The sequence below is a fragment of the Odocoileus virginianus genome, chromosome 20, assembly GCF_023699985.2.
Source record: "Odocoileus virginianus isolate 20LAN1187 ecotype Illinois chromosome 20, Ovbor_1.2, whole genome shotgun sequence".
Taxonomy (NCBI): domain Eukaryota; kingdom Metazoa; phylum Chordata; class Mammalia; order Artiodactyla; family Cervidae; genus Odocoileus; species Odocoileus virginianus.
The window spans coordinates 28086949-28093775 of NC_069693.1; the positions used below are offsets into that span (position 1 = coordinate 28086949).

General features: G+C 41.6%; 1 long non-coding RNA gene across 1 annotated transcript in view; it reads right to left on the reverse strand.

Moving 5' to 3' along the window:
• Positions 1 to 5037, reverse strand: part of LOC139030048 (uncharacterized) — a 29088-nt gene extending 24051 nt beyond the window's left edge. The window contains exons 1-2 of the long non-coding RNA XR_011482363.1: positions 4983 to 5037; positions 4071 to 4169 (exon numbers count right to left, since the gene is read on the reverse strand). This is a non-coding gene — a long non-coding RNA (uncharacterized lncRNA). The remainder of the gene's footprint in view (positions 1 to 4070; positions 4170 to 4982) is intronic.
• Between the last annotated feature and the right edge of the window lie 1790 nt (positions 5038 to 6827).

A 6827-nucleotide genomic window follows, 5' to 3' on the forward strand; every position in this document is an offset into this window, starting at 1 on the left:
GAACTGCTTGTACTGAAGACTAAATGATGATTGTACGCCACATAGCAGAGAACTACTAATGCAATTGGGGCCAGTTAATGGATTCCGCTTTTACGCTATTTTCCCTTCATATTCTATGCCAAAATCTCTTTAAAGGAGCGGGCGTAGGTGATTTTTTTTCTCCCTCCTCTTTGGTCATCATCTCTCTTTGAGGATGCCTTCCTTAAACAGCCTCTTTGGCACTAAATGTTAGCAAACAATTATTGAACACCTACTGTATGCCTGTGTGCTTGAGAGACAGTGATGAAGTATCAGTGATAGTTGGTCTCTAGAAGTCTCCTACAAAGGGATGTCAGTGGGACAGACGAGCATAGGGGATATGATACACTGTGGCAAGATCAAATTAGAGACAAGACTCTGTGGGAAAGGAAAGGTCAGGAAATATCTTCCTGAAATGTTTGATGTCTTAGTTCAATTCTGAGAAACAAAAGATAATGAGAAGTAGGAGTGACATGCAGGGCGAAGAGAGGGGAAGAAAGAAACATTCACTGTGTATTGACTGTATTCCAGGCACTCTGATTTATCACCTTTCTGACTCAACAATTCTCTGCAGGAGGTACGGATGTTACTACCATTTTACAGATGTGGAAAATGAGGGTCATGCAGGAAAATATCTGCCAACAGCGAATAAAAGTTACAACTAGGATTCAGACTAAGGCAGCTCCATGTCTAAGTACATTGTCTGTGTCATGGAATTCTGCTCCCCCCTGCCAGTAACAGAGAAGGAGATGAGTAACGGCATGGACACTTTAGGTGAGAAAGTGAGCAGGCAAAAATCCTTGGAGGCCATGAACAGCAGGGGATTGTTGACAAATGGTCCTGAGCGGTAACATCAGGGGAGCTGGCCAACCTTTGCCCTGAGCTCTGGAGTGGACTGAATGCCCCTGTGTCCTCTGGCCATTACCACTGCTGTGTCCTACTTCACCTGTGTCTCAGGACAGGACTCTTGACTGACACAGAATCACTATAAAAATATTCTTTGGACATACTTTTGAAAAACCGTGCCTAGAGTGAACATATTCAGAAATCACGGGCTTTTACAGGGCAACGAAAATGTAGAGGTTTTTTGGCCAAACTCCTCCAAGACAAGAAGTGGCTCAGAGCAGGGCAAGCATTTGTCCAAAGTCAGAGTGCACTCAGAGCTAAGGGGTTTTCTTTTCAACTCATTAACCATCAGGTGGCATTGTCTTCCTGACCCAGGAGGGTATTTGTGGGTACTGGAAAGTGAGCAGCCTAGGGCCCAAAATGGTCTCATAAAACTGCAGCTTGGGGCACCTGTTCCCAAACTCATACACCTGGTCATTCTCCAGATTCTTCCTGGTCAATAATAAGCACCTTTATCCCAACTGCTTGAGTTAGTCTCATGAGAATGATTCATGGGAGTTCTCTCACCTGCCACAGCCAATTGAACACAAAGCCCTGCTTCCAATCCAAAACACACCTAGAACTTGCACCATGGCCTTCGTCCAAGCCAGCAACCCCTGTCTACAGGTAAACTGCAACAATCCGAATGCATCCATTCTTTACTTTTCTTTACTGAAACATAGTTGACTTACAATATTATACTAGCTTCAGGTGTAACAATATAACAATTCAACATTTTTATGGATTACATTTCATATAAAGTTATTATAAAACATTGGCTATATTTGCTGTGTGGCACAGCATATTCTGGTATCTTACTTAATTTAAACCTAGTAGTTTGTACTTCTAAATTTCCTTCCTCTATCTTGCCCCTTCCCCTACTCCTTTCTCCACTGATAACCACTAGTTTGCTCTCTGCATCTGCGAGTCTGTTTCTGTTTTGTTATGTTCATTTGTTTTCTTTTGTTTAGATTCCACATATAAGTGAAAACACACAGTACTTGCCTTTCTCTAACTTATTTCACTAAGCATAATAATCTCTGGCCCATCCATTTGCAAGTGGCAAAATTTCATTATTTTTTATGGCTGAGTAATATTTCATGTGTGTGTGTATGTGTGTGTACATCTCACATCTTCTTTATTCATTAACCTATCGATGGACACAAGTTGCTTCCATACCCTGGTTATTATATATAATGGTATGAACATTGGGGTTCACATGAAAAGAACCTCAATATTACTAATCATCAGGGAAATGCAAATGAAATATCACCTCATATCTGTCAGAATGACTTTCAATAAAAAGACAAGACATGAAAAGTGGTAAAAAACATGTGGAGAAAAGGGATCCCTTGTGCACTGTTGGTGGGAATGTGAACTGGAGCAGCCACTACGGAAAACAGTATGGCGGTTGCTCAAAATGTTAACAATGGAACTATGATATGGCCACAGGATCCAGCAATTCCACTCCTGGGTATATCTCCAAAGCAAATGAAAACATTAATTTGAAAAGACCCATGCATCCCCTCTGTCTCATGCACTAGCAGCCAAAATGCTCTTCATTAACTAATACAATCAGATCACCTCTACTTAAGTAAAAACAAATCAACAACTGCCCAGTGCATTTGAGATACAATTCAGGATTCTCTCCCTGTCCTGCGACACCCTGGGTAATCTATCTCTATATTTCCTCAAAGCTCATTAAACATCCGTTTTACAGATATTTTTTAGGTCTTCAAAACCTCCAAATTCCATCCTCCCTCAATGCCTTCTGTAGTCTATGCCTTCCAGGAACAGTCTCTCCCTACACTAATCCTAACTAGCCCATCTGCATATTTTAATTCTCAGCTTGAAAAGAATACCATTAAGGAGGCCTCCACTCACCTCTCTTTCCCACCTCTCCCATATAAATTAGTTCCCAGTTAAATTCTCTTGTAGACTCTGAGCAATTAAATCACATTTAATTATTCATTTATTAGCAAACTATTTGACTTTGAGTAAGTAGTTCAATTTTCTTAGCTTCCCTGTTCTTACCTATAAAATGGGCATAAGAATACTTACTCTGAAGAGCAGTTGTAAAGACTGAAATTAAAGTACTTAATAGGCATTGAATGAATAGCTATTAAAAGTTTATTCTTCAATTCTACCCCTGCCCAGAACAATACTCTTTGCAATGGGGACTCCATTATGGCTTAAGACCCAGGAGTAAAGTGACTGTCAATCAGAATAGAGAGACTTCTCTGAAATAGTGTTTCCAAGAAGAAGGCTCTTGAACCACCTGTGTAAAATACTGCATTCTATTGTGACCCACCTGTGCTCTCCAGAAACATCACTATTATCTCTTAGCCACCAGAGGGGCAATTGAATAGGGAAGGGGAAACACACACAACAAGGAGCTAAAGCACTGAAATACTCACAGTCTGTGCTGCGTACGTTCATCTATCTTAAGCCGAGGACACTCGAGAAAGTTTTTTTAAGCCTTCTCCATTTAAGGATCATTTCTGCCTTCCCCTTTCCAGCCCTGATAGCCAACGTTTCAACGTTCATGCAAATTGGACCCCAGAACTCTCAAATCCTGTAGCCTAAACCAACCTTAGACTGTTTGCAAAGCCAGCTGATTTGCAAAGTACCAATCTTGAGAACACTTCCAATGGTTCTTCAGGAGCACAAACGTATTTAAATGCACCTATTCACAAGCTTAAAAAGTAATGTAAATGTATGCACATATGAACATTGAAATAGCCCTCTGTGAGGGAGTTTTAATAAACCAATCTCTTTGTCCACACAACAAACAAACCAGAATTAGAAATCAGAATCAGAACCATCATTATGCATACCTGCAATTCATTTTAAGAAATTTATATGTTCTAGAAAAGGTGTCTGTACACCACTATTTTGTACACTGGATTATATTTTTAAAATCACTAAATGAGTAAGGTATTTTAACTAGCTTTCAAATGAAACCTTTGGTGAACTGAAGAATCATTTTGTAGTGTGAATAACTGGCATCATTAAATTCGTTTTGTAAACAAGGGACACTTGCACCACGTTTAAATTCAAGCAGATGATTCATTTGCTCTTGGTTTGGGGATTCATCCATTCCGTTAGCATTTTTCACCCATACATTATTCATGTATTCATTCTGCAAATATTTACTGAGTGCTTACCATATGTCTGGCACAGTATTAGATGCTCCAGATACAGGACTGAACAAGACAGGACGAGAGAGGAGTGAACAAGTACTTTGCCCTCCTGAAGTTTGTCTCCTGGTGGAGCAAGACAGCCAATAAAAACAGGTAAATTAAAATATGTAATATGATGTCAAGTAAATACATGTTATAAACAAGAATAAAGCAGTCTAAAGGGATAAAAAGTGGGTAGCCATTAGACAATAGAGTGGGTGCTTCTGCTGATAAGACAGCCAGGTAAATCCTGAGTAAACAGGCAAAATGAGGGAGCAAACCATGAAAAGGGGCAAGGGTGCTTCAGGCAGAGGAAATACAAGTGTCTTGAATCTGAAGTACAATTGCCTATGAACAAGAAAATGAGTGTGTCTTGATTGATCAAGGCAGACTGGTAGATCAGCAAAATACTTGAGGGCTGGCTCAGGCTGCAGCCTCTAGGCTGCGGCATAGAGGCAGGGATGGGGCCATTGTTCTCAGCACGAGTAGGGGCAGGGGACTAAATGCCCTCAGAATCCACAGATTTCTGCCCATGATGGAAAACTGTGGTTTCCCCAACTGGATCAACATACTTACATCATCTCTTATATCCTCTTTCTTCCTCTTGTCTTTTCTCCCCTTTAATCGATCTTCCCTTCCTCTTTCTCTTACTTCCTGTCACTCTTTCATCTTTTACCCTTTCATAAAAATACTTTGTGCACCTATTGTGTTCCAGGCACTGTGCCTAGGGATCCAATGGATGTACTCTGTCTTGGGTGTAGAGGCAAGAACTTCTCTCTCTTCCCCCCAACCCCGCAAAGATATCAAGATTAGAATCTGTTGTCTGAGGTCCTCCACTGAAAGGGCAAGCTTGCAAGTCAAACATACATAGGTTGGGGTTCCAGCCCCATTACTTACCAGTTGCATTTATATTGAGCAATGTACATAATTTTCTTGCCTCAATTCTCTCATCTGTAAAATAAGGATAATAATACATAATTTGAAGGAATGTTTTGAGAATTTGAACTGTGGTGTTGGAGAAGCCTCTTGAGAGTCCCTTGGGACTGCACGGAGATCCAACCAGACCATCCTGAAGGAGATCAGTCCTGGGTGTTCATTGGAAGGACTGATGTTGAAGCTGAAACTCCAATACTTTGGCCACCTCATGTGAAGAGTTGACTCATTGGAAAAGACCCTGATGCTGGGAGGGATTGGGAGCAGGAGGAGAAGGGGATGACAGACGATGAGATGGCTGGATGGCATCCCTGACTCGATGGATGTGAGTTTGAGTAAACTCCAGGAGTTGGTGATGGACAGGGAGGCCTGGCGTGCTGCAGTTCATGGGGTCACAAAGAGTCGGACACAACTGAGCAACGGAACTGAACTGAACTTTGAGAATTTCTAGTTTTATACATAAGTGGGTGATTAATATTATTATTATTTCTGCTTGCTTTCTTCCTTTCCAACTTGAACCTCAGAATAAAGGGGACATAGTTACAACAGTTTGGTGGGATACTGCAATCTACTTCGGACTTTGTCTCCTCTAGTGGTGTATTCTGCAGAGGAGATATTCTGTCTCCTCTAGACTACTGTATTCATGATTGTAGGCTATAACCCATGGGCCCTGACAACCCAAGATGACCCAGGATGGTGGCATGATGGAAATCTGGGTTTACTTACAGGAGAAGGCATTAATGCCCCAACTCTTTACCTTTCTCTGAATTGAGACTCTTTGTTATGCAACTTCTCAAGTTTCTTCCATTAAAAAATCAGATTATATTTCTCCACCCCTTAGCTTTCAGTCGGGCCAAATGGTGTGCTTTGGCCAACAAAGTGAGATAGGAAAGATAGTTTCCAGTTTTAAGCCTATACCTCAAGACAGTATGCATAATTCTGCTTGATGTCTTGTGCAGTTGCCATCACCAGGAGAGTACACCCAAGATAGCCCCAAGGAGGAGGATGAGAAATACAGGAAGCTGAGCAGAGTTGCCACAGCTCAGCCCAGTCTAGACCAGGCAACCCCAGCCAACCCACAGATGTATGAAAATATGTAATTGTTATTTTAAGCCACTGAATGCTGGGGTTATTCATACCCTAATATTTGACTCATAGACCGGCCTTAGTAAAAAATATTACTTAACATTATCAATTAATCAAATAATTGATTGGATTGTTAATGCATTAGATGCTGGGGATAGAAACAAAACCGAAAACTATCATACCTGCCCTGAGGGAACTTACAGTCTAGGTGAGAGGGAAAGAAAAAGAAGCACTCCTAGCAGAGTTAAAGACAGTTTGAGAGAAAGGGAATGCCTGGAGTCAGGGCTTAGCCCGAGATGATTGTCTGACTGCTCCTAGTGGCGGAAAGAGGAATTGCATCTAAGAGATGTCCTGCATTGTAGGCAGGTTCTTTACCATCTGCGACTTCCCTGGCCGCATCACCAGGGAATCCCCTTTTAATTTTCATGTGCTGTGCTGTGCTAAGCTGCTTAGTCTTGTCTAAGTCTTTGCGACCCCATGAGCTGAAGCCTGCTAGGCTCCTCTGTCCACGGGGATTCTCAATAGTCTGACTCTCAGCTCTGGAAGGATCCTCCTTAGGAACTCACGTTGGGTAAGTTCTCATTTACATCTATGGAAACTAAGGCTCAGAGAAAGAGAATGATTTACCCAAGGTGATTCAGTGAATTTGCAGATCTAGGACATGAATCCAGGGCCTCTGCCCCCAAGGTTGGCACATCTAATTATATATGACCCATGACAGGC